The sequence below is a fragment of the Lepisma saccharinum genome, chromosome 18 (genome assembly GCF_977018435.1).
Source record: "Lepisma saccharinum chromosome 18, izLepSacc3.1, whole genome shotgun sequence".
NCBI lineage: Eukaryota > Metazoa > Arthropoda > Insecta > Zygentoma > Lepismatidae > Lepisma > Lepisma saccharinum.
In genome coordinates, this window is record NC_139246.1 from 16,846,744 (window position 1) to 16,864,166 (window position 17,423).

General features: G+C 38.0%; 1 protein-coding gene across 1 annotated transcript in view; it reads right to left on the bottom strand.

Annotated features, from left to right (window-relative positions):
* LOC146002421 (uncharacterized) overlaps nt 1-4,260 on the bottom strand; it is a 39,702-nt gene extending 35,442 nt beyond the window's left edge. The window contains exon 1 of the mRNA XM_083140244.1: nt 3,946-4,260. The gene's annotated coding sequence lies outside the window, so the exon portion shown is untranslated. The remainder of the gene's footprint in view (nt 1-3,945) is intronic.
* Between the last annotated feature and the right edge of the window lie 13,163 nt (nt 4,261-17,423).

Consider the following 17,423-nt stretch of genomic DNA (forward strand, 5'->3'; position numbering starts at 1 on the left):
GGGCATATCGGAGAAGATTTGAACATGACCCCCCCCCCCCCCCCCCATCTGTATGTTCACTTTTCGACTTAGATGAAATGTGGATTCATCGCTGATAATCACACGACTAAGAAAATCGTCATCTTCTTGATTAAGAATTTCTGTGCATAAGTTTCTACGAACCAAATGATCTGCCGTCGTTAGTCCTGCAACAGCTGCAGATGGTGCGGTCTCATTTGGGGTATTTTCCTGAACACTTTCCACACTCTCATTGTTGGCATTGCTACTTGACTCACCTGCTGCACAGATTTTCTAGGACTGCGAGTGAAAGCTGTTCTGACGCTTTCCACCTTCTTGCCTGATACACTCGGCCATCCGGAACTTTTACCTTTACACAAGCATCCTGTCGTCTTAAACTGGTTATACCACCTACAAAGGTTGTTGTCACTTTCAAATCTTCGCCGATATGGCCATTGAACCTTAACAACTGAATTAGATCTTGCGAGTTCAAACACACAAAAAGATTTACGCTCGGGAATTTCCATCTTTACGAATGGCTCCACCAAGCGGCAGAGTTAGGAAACAATTTTTGCACATGGGTAGAATCGAAACTTGGTGAGTTACTCTTTCATTTCATATATGGTTCATATTTGTAATGTCTATAACATAGAAAATATACAAGTTTAAAACTCCAATATTCATTAAAGGAACGGTTAGAATAAATGGACAATCCTCCAAGGAATTTAACATGGGAAAAGGTGTAAAACAAGGTGATGGACTTAGTCCTCTTCTTTTCATATTATTCATGTATCAAATTATAAAGCAATGCAAAAGAAGAACAAGAAAATGTAAAATTGGAAATTATACGATGAAACCAGTATGGGTACAAACATTAGTATACACTGATGATATTGTTCTCCTAGCAAAAGATAGCAACAGCCTACAAAATGCTGTCCTAGAGTGGGGCCGAGCATTCAAAGAACGAAAGATGGAAATCAATGCTAGCAAGACGAAAGTCATGCACTTCACTAAACAAGAACCAGCAAGGATGCGCATTCATTGGAATAATAAGACCTTAGAACAAGTAGAACAGTTTGAATATTTAGGAACCATACTAACTGCGGACGGGAAAATGGATTCTGAAATTAATCACAGAATTCAGAAAGCAAATAATCTGTACTATAATATTAGTAACACTATTATAGGTAAAAAGGAGATTAGTAAAGAAACAAAAATGAAAATATATAAAACAGTCTATCTCCCCACGCTATTATATGGATCAGAAAGCTGGATAATGCAAACTAAATTGGAGAGCAGACTTACTGCTACTGAAATGAGATTCTTAAGAAAAACTGTAGGAAAGACAAGGAGAGATATGATACGAAACACAACAATAAGAAGAGAATGCCTGAATCAGGAACCACTGATTGAAATCATCGAGAAGAGGGAATTAGGCTGGCTGGGACATCTTATTAGGATGGAGGAAGAGCGTAAACCAAAACAAATATTTGAGGCCCGACCAGAAGGAAAGAGAGGAAGGGGACGACCCAGGTTGAACTGGAACCAGTACATTTATGGACTAGCACAGAAGAGAGGGAAGACACCGGACGAAGTGAAAAGACTGGCACAGGATAGAACTTCTTTTAAGAAGTGGCTGAAAGGACCCGACGCCTAAGTCGGCATAAGGGAGAAGAAGAGTTCAAACACACAAAAAGACTTACGCTCGGGAATTTCCATCTTTACGAATGGCTCCGCCAAGCGGCAGAGTTAGGAAACAAATTTTGCGCATGGGTAGAATCAAAACTTGGTGAGTTACTCTTTCATTTCATATATGGTTCATATTTGTAATGTCTATAGCATAGAAAATATACAAGTTTAAAACTCCAATATTCATTTGTGTACATGCAGCCTATAACCAACATTTTTCACAGGTGAAAACATCAGAGATTTTTGTACCTTAGTCTGAAATACAGGTATTATATAACCTCTCAATATAATTATTATTACAATTAATAAACGATTAATGTATGTATTCCACATTATTGCTTAAGAGCAATAAGACGAACAACTGAAGGTTAAAACCACGGATTATTGGAAGCTAATATAGGGTGACCAGATATTTGTTGACCAAAAAGAGTATAGTCTATAGGTTGAAGGTGAGCATGCACAAAACAAAAAGAAAACTAAAATAAGGGTGGCTATTTGTTATTGCTTCTATTATAGCCCCTATAAAATAGGCCTACACTCTACAGATTTAAATTACTTATGGGTCTAATGTAATTAGCTAATTACAAATACTTTCTCACCAATGGCACCGTCGTTCATACTTCTGGGATGATTTTGCTTTTTTGAGTATGTTTAAATCGTACTTTATTGCCAGTCCAAACTCTTCACAGGTCATGTCCACATTGAATTTCACTTTTATTACTTGTTCACGTGTTGACACCAGGATTGTACGTTTTTCCTCTCGCCAATAAATTTTAATAACACTGAAGAGTCATTCACAACCAACATTTGTACCAGGCAGAGTAAACAAGAATTTTATAAGAGGCACAATCACCTGTAAATTTGACCCAGCCTGTACTAAATCTTTGCACACTGACCTTCACCTCCACATCATTGATTCTTTTCTTTCCCCCCAATCTTCAAGATGTTTTTCAACGGCTTTTGAAATTGCTCAGTAAGTTTCAAAAATATCATTATTAGGGCTGAGTCGATACCGATGCCGATGTATCGGTATCGGCCGATACCAGTGGTATCGGTATCGGAAAGTATCGGTTGGGATTCAGCTACCGATACCAGCCTATACTTTCCGGCATTTTGGTCTTTCACGGGGTCCGCAAAAATCCCGTGCGACTTGTTGACAGTCTTAATTATCCTGAAAATTATACAAAATTAAAACTTCCTTTTTTATTTTACACTATCGGTGGGAATTGGTAAGAGTATCGGTTCAAAATGGTATCGGCTCAGACCTAATCATTATCATTAAATTCCAATGAATTTGAAATATGTTTTGCTTGTTGATGGAATATGAAAATGACTCTTGAAATTGTTCATAGGAAAGTCTTGAGTCAAGGAGTAAATACTTCAGTTTGTTGACATCTTGACGTTTTCCGTTCTGTGGATTTTAAGGCATTTTTACGCGTAAAATAATGAATGAAATTAAATAGCAAGGAAAAGAGTATATTTGGGGATTTTTGCAAATTGAAAAGAGCATAGAGTATATGAACCTCTAAAAGAGTACAATACTCTTAAAAAGAGTATGTCTGGTCACCCTAGCTAATAAAAGTTTCAAAATAAGTGTTTCTTCCACATCATTTCTGATGTGTCACTGGTGAGACGTAACTATTTTTGACTAAAATGATTGGACACGATTTATGTGGTATTTGTTTAGAATATGACTTCAGTAACTTTGGATATTTTTAAGTTGGATCTCAAAACAATCCATGAAATCACGAAAATGCAGATTAATTGCTGAATTGGAAGCACGAGCGTTTGAAAAATTCGTAAACAATTATTTATTTTCTAACAAGGGGCCACCGCCTCGGGCGAGTGCCAGTTTTTACTCTCTAGGGCGAGCTGTGTGTGGAAGAGAGATTGACATTTGGGTGCATACAAGAAAGACTCACTTCTTACACCCCAGACTGACGATGGGAGACTTACAAAAAATGCATATGCCTCGCTAGAACATTTAGCAGTGAAACCAAAATCAATTACTAACGTGGTCTGCCGCTGATGGAAATGTAGCCGATACTGGCAATGTTTCGAGAAATAGCTATCAAATTTTGTTGCTACTAAATACACATGCAAATGTAGCCTCACAAAACTATAAGTTACAGGGAATAACAACATGATCAAGTAACGAGAAAATAAGCAATTAATTTGACACAAGTCTTCTGGTGAAATGTACGAGTAAACAGGGATTTTTTTTATCACTTTTTAAAAGTATACATTCACTATTCTTACCTGAACTTTATCTGTGTTATATTTTGTTCATCTTCCACAGTTCCGTGGGTCACTAAATGTAATGGATATTTTTTACATGCAATATTTCTCCCGATACAATTCGCAACCACTGTCTTCGGCCTGCCATTCTTCACATATCGCATGTCAGCTGTTAACAAATCAGTAACAGAACGGGTCTCCCTTGTCGGACAGCACAACCCAGGACAAACTGGCGTTCTGACGTCACCAGCGAAGCTAGCTAGGTTTAGTACTCTTAATCTTAGCATAAATAATACATTTGCAGTGTATTTATGTTAAAAGAACTAAATCTAACAGACCTAACCTAACAAAGTAGGCGGATTCCTCGTCTGACGTCAGAACGCAAGGTTGTCCTAGCGTTGTGCGATAAGGGATACCCGAACAGGCAAGGACCGTGATTACTTCTGCATCCCAACCCCCCCCCCCCCAACACACGCACACAAATGTATGGATTGCAGTGTTAAAACGAAAGAATTGGCCTATTTCAGCGGAAGTTATAATTTATTACGATAAAGCACCAATGAAGGCATGCAAGTAAAACCAAAACAGGAATCCGACAACTACAAATTTTCCGGAAATTTCCATGGTAAAAATCTGATAGTCCCCGGTTGTGAATTTTTGACATTCGTACTTACCCATCTGCTTCGCGGAACATTCTTGAAGGTGCATTCAAGTTTTTTTGATGAAAGTAATTGCAATTTTTTTTTAAAAAAAGTGTTTTTGTAACTGAAGAACATACGTTTCCGCAAATGGTTTGTGGGGCTATGTTTCAATGGCTTGTGGGGCTATGTGAGAATGGTGTGTGGGGCTACGCATATTTTTTTCGAACCAATTTTTAACTATTGTAACCTATACGTGACCCTACCTAACCTAACCTTACCGGAAATGGTTCATTGGGCTCAAGGGCGCCGACTTTCCAAAATTTCTGTGGGTGCATATCAATGGCGGTTAGATCTGCAATTATCAAGTATTTTATACTTTAAACAACTTACATGAACAATGATTGCAAGATGCAATGATATTATCAACACGTTACTAAAATAAAATACCACATTCATACAAATTAAAATGAAAAAACTTCATAAATGCAAATAATTTTAATTGTATTGCAGAAAGAACTATGCAAGGATTTTGTTGTGAACAGAAACTACAAAATGACTAATTTTATGTACCAAATAATAATAATAATAATAATGAATGTTAATTTTCAATATAAAACACATTCCTTCTTACGTCATTTGCACTTATGAATTTGTTTGCAATTTTGGTAATGTCAATATTTTTAGTCATTTCTTTATGAACTTGCAAAATTGCCAAATCATTCAATCTTTTTTGGGTCATTGTTGACCGCAAAAACGTTTTCAATCGTCTAAGTGCTGAAAATGACCGCTCAGAGGTACAAGAAGTAACAGGTATAGTTAAAATCACCCGTACAAACTTCACAAATTCTGTGATCATTTCACGCATACGACCACTGTTTTCTCTACTTAAAATATTTGTAATGTCTGACAAGTTGGCCACTTTTTCTTTGTTCGTTCTGCACACATCTAGAAACATGTCCCTGTGCAATGTTAACTTGTCTTTATCAGAGTCTGTCCCATAGAACTGCAGAGTTCGATCAGCACCAATTTGACCGATAGCAAAAGCTTCAAGTTGTGAAATAAGTTCCAAAACCTTTGTTTGAAATCTACGATTTAGCGAATCCACAGCCACATCAATTATTTCAAAAAATATTTGTCTGTACATTTCCTCCGGCGTTTGATACGTATAAGGATCACTACCTTCGTCGTAGCGTTCTAGCATCTTGCTTTTTCTAGGCAAAACTGGTTTATCAATGTTCAATTCCTTCCCTTTCCTCATGGTTTCATTCCACAACTCAAAAAATATATCCCTTTGTGAAGCTAAACTTGCAGAGAAAGTTTCCACCAAAGTTTTGATTTTTCGGTATGACAATGATTTCTTCTGAAAAGAAGAATGAAGTTGTTCAATCCTGCCGAAAACTGAAATTAACATTTTCAGGAAAATAAGAAATCTAAATTGATGTAGGTTTGAAAAATATCCACTAGCCTTCCCACCGACTTCACTTTTTTCTTCTGACAGATCTTCCAAAAAAATTAAGAGAACGTCATAATTACTTTCCAACGATTGTAGTGATTTTACCCTCACACACCACCTTGTGGGACCGAATGGTCGCAAAGTCAGTCTGGGAATGTTTTTTACAACACCATCTTCGTTGTCTTCTTGTAGCGATTGAAACACTGCTAGCCTCTTTGGCGAATGTCTTACAAATTATATTAATTCACGAAGAATCACCATTCGGTTTATTCTTTATTAGTGCCAGGGACGGCGCCAGGGGTGGGCACGGGTGGGCAAGCGCCCACCCAAAAATTCCTGTGCCCACCCGATTGCCCACCCAATCAAATTCAATAAGTACATATACTTGGAGATATATGAATGATTCGATAAATAAGTGTATTCTGGTGTTCATAACATGTATATTTTACTTGTGAATATTATCTATGTTAGAAATATTCACATATTATCAACCCATAAAAAGCCAATTTTGTCATTAGAAAGTGAAAGTAAATACTAGAGCTATTGAAACAAAAACTGTGATCAAATGAATACTTCCATGATTAAAAGCAGCTAGTAGGCTTAGGTGGCTGAAAATTATGCAGGGTATGATCAAGATTAGATCGGAATTTAGGGTGAACTTGAGGACTGCAGCTCCGGGCCTCCACATACGCATATAAATTCCGGCCTGGGTATGGTTAAAATAATCTCTAAATAAACAAATAAAATCATAATCTTAGCGTTACTTCCTCGGGCAACACAACACATTATTTTGACTTTTTAATTATTATTATTAGAATAATTTAATCAAGAAGACTTAGATGGGCAGGCCATGTGACACAAATGGCAGAGGAAAAAATAGTTTACAGGATTCTTGTTGGGAAACCTGATGGTAAGAGACCAGTAGGAAGGCCAAGACGAGGATGGAGGGATAACGTTGAGATGGACCTAAAAGAAATCGGCAAGGATCATAAAGATTGGATTGATCTTGCCCCGAATAGAGACAGATGGAAGGCTTCTGTTGCTGAAGCCATAAACCTTCGAGTTAAATTATGCTAGAGAGTATAATATAGTTTTAATTAGCTCTGCATTAAAATTCCAGAAGTGTCCCTTTTTTTAATTCATTACAATTTTTATATACTTGTTATCTTCAAATATCAATATGGTATGCGAAATATCAACTTTATATTCATTTTACTAATAAGAAGGAATCACAATAATCACTACAATACTGAATAAATTTTAATAAACCAGTTATGTATGGAAAAAGCTACAGAATTATTCAATTGCTAATGAGTGCCTTATCCTATTTAGAAATCCTCGTTCCATACATAAATTTTGCCTCGTGAATCAGCCTAAAATGTCAACAGAATCTGTAGATGCAGCTTGTTACTAGCCTGGCCCCCACACTCTTTACCTCCGCACTCGAGGTTCGGTGCACTTCGTACTCGGCTCTGATTTGTCTAGGGGTATCTTTCTTTGTACGACAATGCACGTGGGTTGCTACAAGTCAACATAATTATATAATTAACTACAGGAGACAACGGATAACCTTTGCGAAACCTTTATGATCAGGGGGATAAATTACCTTGTCCAGCATGTGTGAAATTAAAAACGGAAATTTTGGATAATTTCTATAGTTTAATTAACGTAAAATTTAAAGTATATACAAGTCGTATCCGAACGTTCATTTCTCTAATTATTTATCGGGCCAAAACTCTAATTTTGATGTTGGAATCTCTATTGTTTGTACCTGGATGCTTTACATTTCATGAATTACATCTGGAGTACGCTTGTCACAAGGTAGACTCGCGTTACTCCAAGAAACGTCTTAACAGGCGCGAGGTCGCCCGACGTGTACATTTCTCAACCTCCACGGTGACAAGGCACTAGGCTGCCCGGCGCACCGTAATTACTTCAAAATAACATCCAGTACAAACTACCTTTTTACCTGTAAACTGGACACCAAGGCACTAGCTTGCCCGGCAATCCAGTCTCTTACAGCATCCGTTTCGGGAGACCTGTCCTCCGGTCCTAGCCAAGGAATATGGTCCTAGCTGACCGAAGCAAAAACAGCCTCTCCCTTCCAAGTCTCAGTTCCAACAGCCGACTTCCCCCACTCTCATCTGGGAGTTTATATACGTTTTGTTGGCGTCTGTTGCCAACGGCCCTTCTTTCAAAATTTTTAAGCCCGCCTTTCTTTTGAACGTTCGAAACACGAAGCAAGAACAGAGAGCTACATGGTATTTATACATGGAATAATATGAACCTAAAAATGCATAATAAATTGATTTACACTAATCGGACATAGATATGTTTATACACTTGATTACCCAATTAATTAACATATTAATAAATATTACAATAAGAACAAAACACTGTTGCCCTGACACGGGGGCAGGGTAACAAGCTGAAGTATCCAGAAGACGATTTTATTAGTTTGTTTTTAAATCCATTTTTATGCTCAGATAGGCTAATCGGGACTAAACCTACAGTTTAACGTGGAACCAGTGTGCATTGTGCTTCCACCAGAGGAGGGTGGAGTCGAACACGGGACGTCTTCATTATAATGCGACAGCGTTATGCCTTTGGGGAAAAATATACAGAAAGAACTCGCACCAAACGTGGCATTTTATCACCACAGAAGATGCGTCCATTTTAGGAGGGTGATTGCCTGAGAGAAATATTTGAGACTTTCGGAAAACAACATCATTGTTCACGGACTTGACTTGATCCACTAATGAAACGCTGTGCAATTGAAACTACCATCTCAACTTTCTAAGAGGTATGAACTAATGCAACTCCATTTTTGGAAGAGTAAGTTGTGGTTGATTTGTTATATTTAACCTTTAAACAGCCGAGCCGGTTTTCGAAAGTAACCCCTCTCTCGCCGCGGCCTTTGCGCGCGATTTTTAAATTTTTACACTTATTTCAGAAAAATGTTATATCTCGGAGACTATTTGAGCAATCTACTTCGGATAACTTTTGTTTGAAAACAAAAACATCGGAGCACGCGACCGTGTACAATATAGAAAGCCCAAGTGAGAAAAACGGGGTTAGGAGGGGCCAAGTCCCCAAATTTCAATGAAAAAAATCTGGCGTTCGCCCCCTCTTCTCCCGTTATTTTGGAAAAAGGGCGCAAACATTTGCATTGTTTTCAAAGAGTAGACCTTTTGCAACAAAGTGAAACATATTTCAAATTCTAGTTCTCATACAAGCTGAAATATGACGCAATATGTACAATTTGCATTTTGGCTAAAAATAGCTAATTTGCATATTAGAGAAAGGGGGAGGGGTGGGTTTTCTTCCACATGACATTTCAATGTCTTGTCTCAACATCTGTCAGCGTTTACAACCTCACATACAAGTATGAAGGTCCTAAAAGCACGTGAATGTTGTATTCGGCACCATGGGTCATGACCAGTGATGTGCCGTAGACTATAAGTTTACCTCTACATGCGTTGTCTACACGTAATCTACGCGTAGATTACATTGGGTTGTAGTTTACATAGACTACGTAGACAATCTAAAGTGCATTAAAATTAATTTTCAAGAGTTTCATGAAATGAAAGTGACATTTTCAACTATATTGGTTCCTAACGAAATGAAAAGAACCCTATTTACAACAAAATTTCTCATCTCTTCTATTATCAACTATGGAAGAAGATAAATAGTATACAAGAAACAACAACAGATGGCAGTCGTGAGGCAAGAGTGGTCTTTTCCCCATAAGGAACTAGAATATTTTATATATTAGGTTTCTTCCTAGGTGAGATATTGTTCGAATTTGGAAGAAAGAGTATTAAAAGTTCTTCATACACATCAGCAACTGATACGCAGTATAATTTCCTTTTAATTCCACGGCGCTCTTTGCTAAGTTATCACCTTTCGCCATGTTGTTTACATAGATTACGTAATCTACGTGTATAACATAGTCTACGTGTAGAATGTAAACTATTGTTGTTTACGCGTAGATGCACATCACTGGTCATGACCCATTGGCTGTTTAAAGGTTAAAATCATTTTTCTGTTAATTTTGATAATGACGACGATTAGGTTGAATGGTGATTAGATTAAAGTAACGAAGGTGCGAAAACAAACACAAGCTGACACTCAAAATACAAATCCTCATAAATTATTACTTTGACAGTGGTTCCAAGCACCAGGGACTCGTTGCCTGAAATAATCAAGTTTCCAGGGTGTGCTGCACAGGATAGAGGTTGACATTGTAGTTTGTTCGAAATGGTCACGCCATGCAACCTAAGTCATTATGAAAAATATATGAATTATTACTGGCACGGTGATCAACTTCGATGAATTCCTTGTGTCCTAAATCATTTTTTTACCTCAAAAAATATGTTCATGTAACCAACCATACGTGTGTTGCTTCTCCCACATTAGTAACACGAGAGTTCAGAAAACGAATAGCAACTTAGCTAATAATCTCTTCAATTCTGAACAATTTTTCGAACTTACCTGTTTGTGAGTGATATTCTGTAAAAATAGCCTTTCATTAGCCTAGGAATACTTCATGGACAATGAACAAAGAATTTGTTTTCCGTGTGTGTTTTAAATCATTCCTAATAAGACGTTCATTTTAATCCAAACATTCAGTGGCGGCGATTAGGAGGAGCGGGAAGTGGGGGATGCAGTTCCCTCGCCAAATTTTGCCACTTTTTGCCCCCGCACTATGGCCTTTTTATGCTAAGCCTTTTCTGCCAGGAAAAAGTATATTGTCCTTGCCCCTCAAATGTTGGCACCCGATCCCCACTACTGCAAACATTCAGATAGATTTCTCAGTTGTATAAACCTTGTAAGCTAAGAAAAGTGACCCCTAAGGAGTAAGAAAACTCTTTCAGTTAAAAACTCATACGATGAAAATACTATGCTCAGGAACATGCATTTAAATTACGAGAAACTTCACGCTTATCTACCGTTGCACTATCTATCATTGTCGCCGAATACATAAAATAAAGTATGTGCCTTGTATTTGCAACACAAGCTTAAACCTAATTCACATTTATTTCACTGTATTAACATGCATGAAAGAATGTGATTAGAATGTATGGCTGAGTATGGGTAAACACTTCCTTGAAATAATTGTGTCCATCAGAGACAAAGCGAAAGGAAATGGAACAAGATGCGAGAATAGGTTAAAAAAGAATAAAGAGGAAAACAAGAAAAGGAAAGGGAAAAGAAGTAAGAGTAAAATCTGGAGTGTAAGAGAGATGGGATACATACGTCTTACATACACATATATACTATATATGGTCTTACATTTATACTGCCCACCCTAATCTATCAATATGGAGCTTCTGCCCACCCGGTCGAAAATTTCTGGCGCCGCCCCTGATTAGTGCTCAATATCGGCAAGTAGTTATTTTATAACAATTGTTGACGAATGGAGTGGGCGTATTGTAGTGTGTCACTTGTAAGGAAACATCAAAGCAAGCCGAGAAGACGGGATTCTATTCACAATACAGTACACTTCCATTGTTATTGTGGGGACTGCCTTTGACTTGGCCAGAGACAGGCAAGGAAGGGGGGAATGTGTTGCTTGGTTGTCTTTGCACAAACACATTTGACACAATATTGTTTTAGAGGTTAGAAATTTTAACTTCCATCTCAATGTTTAATTGCTTATTATTTTTTGATAATGGCAAGTGAGAAATATTTATTTTATTTTGTTTATATCAAACTAAAAATCTTGTGGGTGCGGCGCACCCACAAGATTATTTATGTGGGTGCGGCGCACCCACAAGATTATTTATGTGGGTGCTCGAGCCCCGGAGCACCCACGTAGTCGGCGCGCATGATTGGGCTATGCGTCAATGGTTGAATTTCCGCTATGAAACATTCCCACATCGCACAAAACACCTTCCAGATGTTAAACAATGCTACAGGAACTTATTACTGGAAGTAGTTTCTTCTGTAAAAATGAAGAAATCTGTCCAGGGAATATCAGATTAGTACTATTTCCATTTTCACAGAAAATTGGACCTCATTTACCCTTTACCAATGGAAATTTCCGTAAATGTAGCAACACTGCTACTGCCAAACGTGGTGCAGAAAGCAGGTAGGAACAAGATTTTTTTTTCTGTCACATGGAGGTAATGTGTTAGATAAACAAATACAAACTCGAAGGGGAAGGAATGGGGTCCATTACCTCACTTCAACTTGAAAAGCAATTATAAATTATTTGCGCAATTACTTTTTGAACTTTAGAAACACACACTCAAGGAATTTTAACCCTTAAACACTAGGATGTGTTGTTTATTGCCTAGTAGCCTATTACTAGAATGGGTGAATTTTCACCCGTGTGATTTTTTTCTTCTTTTTTTTTAGTGTATTTGAACTCTAAAACTTTTCTAAAAACATTGTAGGCATTTGAGGAACGGTTTTATATCACCATTTTTTGTCAGGGTAAAATTACATTGTACTGTCAAAATGTATTTTTATCATCAACTTCTTATTAGGACACTTTTCATCATTTTAACATTTTCATTAATCATTGAAGAATACATTAATATGTTATATAATTAAATTTACTATACAGTAGAGCGTCGATTATCCGAAGTAATTGGGGGACATGGGTGTTCGGAAAACTGGTTTGTTCGGATAATCGAACTGTACATGTTTATTTGCCAAAAAGAAGTACTGTACAGTAAATTTATTCATAAAAACAGGCATCTCTTTAAGTATGTATTACAAAGTAACGTACAAAGGCAACTTTAGTAGGAATATATAGTATGTGGTACAGTTTATTAAACAAAAATATGTACATATTACATACGCATTTTGCATGAACAATACACACAGTACACAAAATTAACGTTTAAAAAAATCCTTTATTTTGGTCTGTCTAAGCAAGCCTACACGCTTACGAGCAGCTAAGTCACGTACTTTTTTCATTACAGATATCTGAAAGTGAGCGAGTACACAGTTCGGTTAAGCGGTCGTTCGGTTGACCGACGTTCGGATAATCGACGCTCTACTGTATTTATATTTGATAATCAAAAGCTATGAAAAAATAATTATTTGAAATGTAATTCAATAAAGGTGCTAAGTGCCATTGCAAATTTTACTTACAATTTTTGCACTAAAAACCCACACTATAAAGCTAGGTATATATTGAACGATATTCGGCTGACGCAGGTCGTTTGACTATATTGCCCGGTGATTTCAATGTTGGATGGAGGCAGGGCGAAGCTAGAATTGATCTCGGGGGGGGGGGGCTCACAGGTTATCAGGGGGGCTTTGTAAACCAAATCCATTTTTCAAAATTTTACAGTATTAAATAAAGATGTGGGAGGGGGTGTCATTAACTTTTATAAAATTATAAATATCATACAGATACTACATTTATCTACATCTTTTAAACCATCTCTTGAAGTGTTAATTGATTGATACTGAAATTACCCTTTCAGTAGAGGTTCCCACACTTTTTCGTTTCACGGCACACCTAGTGTTTAAAGATCTTTCCACAGCGCCCTAGTCAGAATGTGGGCCTGTCTTGCACTTGCAATGTGTTAGGTTGCTTGCTTAGTTAAAAAATATACACATATTTCAAATTCAGAAACATTTTACATGTAAAAAGTACTAAATAAGCAAATATTTGGAACAATATAATCATTTCAGTGAAAATGACCTAACATTTTGCGGCACCCCTAAAACCCAGCCACGGCTCACCAGGGCACCGCGTTGCACACTTTGGGACCACTGCACACTCAATACTACATTAGATGATACAGATATGTCTATCACACAAAAACCGCACAATATTCACTTTGCCTACAGTACATTTCACCCCCGGCCGAAGCAATGATTCTCCCCTTCTTTCCCAAAATTTGGGAGCTGTTGACCTTTGATGCACATGCAAAGGAAATTTGCATATAAAAGTCACAGATTTCTGTCTAGAGGGGAGTTCACAGCAGGGACAGTGAAGGTACAGATAAAGAAGCCTCCCCCCCCTATGAAAGAACTTACAAAGTCTATATAATCTTCTAAATATTTGCAGCAAGACTTCTCCTCATAAACAAGATGAGTGAATGTAATAGCTGCTGTTTATGTTCTGTGGATTTATCCTTAAAGTTGTGAGCTGTCTACATTTTCACTGGAAACAATTTACACAAAATAGTTTTACCTAATGTCAAGGGGGGGCTGATGGCAGTGCCAGGGGGCAGGCACGTATCCAGAGGGGGGGCTTAGGGGGCTCGAGCCCCCCCCGAAAGTTTTAGGTTTACACTAGATAAAATGAGGTTTTTGGTTTCTTGTGGTGTGAAATAAAATAATGTGACAATAATTTAAGGAGATAAATAATTATCGAGGCAAGATGGAAAATGTTCCGTAACCCTGTTATTGATAATAGCACGTATCCAAGATGGGGCACAGGGGGCTCTTACCCTCTCCCCAGGAAATTTTTCAGTTTACGTTAGATAAAATTGGGTTTTTGGCTTCTTGAATAATGTGAAAACAATGTAAGGAGAGAAATAATTATTGAGGCAATACGGAGCATGTTTTATACCCCTGTTATTGTTAATAGCACGTATCCAAGGTGGGGATGAGGTGTCTCGAGCCCCCCTCTCAGGAAAGTTTTCAATTTACACGAGATAAAATTAAATTTTTGGCGTCTTGAATAATATGAAGATAATAAATTTATAAATCTGAGAGAAATAATTATCGAGACAAGACGGAGAGCGTTCTATAACCTTATTATTGTCAATAACATGTATCCAAGGTGGGAATCAGGAGGCTCAAGCCCATCTTCAGGATTTTTTGCTTTTTTCACTAGATAAAATTAGAATTTTGGCTTATTGAATAATGTGATGATAATTTGGGAGAAATAATTATCGAGACAAGTGGAGAATGTTCTATAACCCTGTTATTGATAATAGCACGTATCCAAGGTGGGGTTGAGGTTTCTCGAGCCCCCCCCCCCTCCCAGGAATTTTTTTATTTTACACTAGATAAAATTAGGTTTTTGGCTTTTTGAACAATGTGACGATGATTTAAGGAGATAGACAATTATCGAGGGAAGACGGAGAATGTTCTATAACCCTGTTGTTGATAATATTGAACGTAAACTTTTCTTGCGCTTTCGGTGTTGTCGCAGCGCACTTGAGCAGTATGTAGAAACTTGTCAGCATTTGGAAGCTGTACAGCAAAGGTAGCGCCACACGTAGGGCGATTCGTTGTAATTTCTAATCTCTGGAAGGCGGGAGAGGGTACGTTCTTGAATGAGAGATGGAGTCAACTACTGGCAATATTAACGAATCGTTTTATCTGCGGAACGTTCTAGAATATAATGATTATATAAATACGCGGATTCAATTTTTCGGTTGATCTGTACAAAGAATCGGTTAATGAGATTTCAGAGGTAAGACAATTCATACAGTCGATTGGTGATCAGATCAGTCAGCGTCCTATCTGGTTGCTTTATAAGATATAGTGATTCGAAAATGTAGACATTGACGACATCAGAACTTCCGGTTCCTCAGTGTAGTGCTAGTTCGGTTCGAGGGCCGAAGAGATCAAGGCCTGCCTCTCTCTCTCTCTCTCTCTCTCTCTCTCTCTCTCTCTCTCTCTCTATCTCTCAAGTGAATATTTCAGCAGTACCGGATATTGGAGTGGTTTATTAAAACAGAAATAAGCTGCATAGATCAACTGTAAATCAAAGTTTTGAGTGATGATCTAGTTTTGCCAGAACTAAATTTCGTATATGCAGTCCGAGAATTTCATGGTAAAAAAAAAACAACTTTTGTTTAAGCCTACTAGGTTCGAAACACATTCAAACACTTAACTACCATAAAGAGACAGCCGAAAATTTTATGAATGTCGAGAAGAGAAAACAAGAAGGTGTTACATATGTAGACATTTTAGGCGGAAATTGCAGGCTCTACCAGAACCCGAATCAGGGCTCTACCAACTGAGCCACCTAGCCATCCTTGACTTCGACTGATTTTTCGTTAAAATGTCTAAATAGTACATATCCTGTGTATATCAAATCGTAAGGTGTTGCCTGTATAGTGAACAAGCACAGAAAATATAGGAGAGAAGAAAACTGAAGAACATTTCCACCGGTTGAGGAGATTTTTTTTCTTCTGTGTTCAACAAGAGCTACTACTTCGAGGTGGCAATGACAGTGGCCTAATAAGGGAGATTTCACACCGTGTCGCCTGAAGATTAGGTTTGTTCCGCTTCTTGTGTCACTACGGTGTGAAACGTTGCTGTTGATTGGCCCATTCCAATCGACATGTATTACGTGTCCCTTCAGTCTGAAACCTTCCTAAGTCTTGAAAATCCAAGTCACAAGAATGGAAAATTAGGGCCTTGTTAAGGTTAGGTGTGAAGGCAGGCAGACGACAGCACCCTAAAGGATCATATCCAAACCTGCAGGAAGAACGCATCTTACTTCAATCTCCAATACGGAATGATAAAAACTTCTGGTGAGTTGATTTTAAAAAATGTGTCCGAGATAAAGAGAGGCGTGCCCAGGATTTTCGGAAGGGAGAGGGGTTACGCATACTATTTTTGGTGGTCAGTCCTGATTTTGCCATTTTTTTCCTGTCTTCGACGTTCCTCTTCTTTTTTTTTTGTAAAAAAAAAGGAATACTGGGTCAAATGGGGTTATGATCTCACCAACCCTCCCTTGAGCACGTCACTGGAGATAAATAAGTAAGCATTTGATCATACTGGGAGACGAAACATTAGATGTGTTGGGAACGGAAAGGTTTTCACTGTGCATTAATTGTTTCGTGATCTACCTGTATTCGAGAAGACTTGCTTTGTTTCGTGCCGATATACGACAAGACAGCTTCGTAAAAACACTCAAAGACACCATAGATGTTTTTTATGCCTGATGAGAAGAAATGGACAAACACACATACTGAGATGGTTTCGGCACACAATGTTAATGCATGGAAACAGAGGAGTCGAGTGGTAAAAAATGTTCCAATCTCACGTTCTGATTAAAATGACAGCCTTACAGTGGCAACGATTTAAGGGATAGTTGCTCCCCATTTTTTATTTTCTTGCCTCAACATTATGGCCTCTTAATGTTAAGCCTTGCCTACCAAGAGAAAGTAAACTTTCCTTGCAACACCCTCCGCACCCCCCCCCCTCCTGTTTTGGAACCCAATTGCCACCACTGGTCTTGAACATACAATTGTGAGATTCTTACTATACCCCTTTAAAAAATGGGGTTGAGCCCCCTCCGAAAGGAATTCCTGGATACGTGCCTGCCAGGGGGGACTGATTTCTTCATGAATGCTTACTCTGCACTGAACCTCTTGAGAATACCTGAAAGCAGAAACCTGTGTGAAGTGCTGCTATCTAGTGGCATCAGTTATAAAATGCCACTGGGTGAATTTGCACCCATCCTAGTGTTG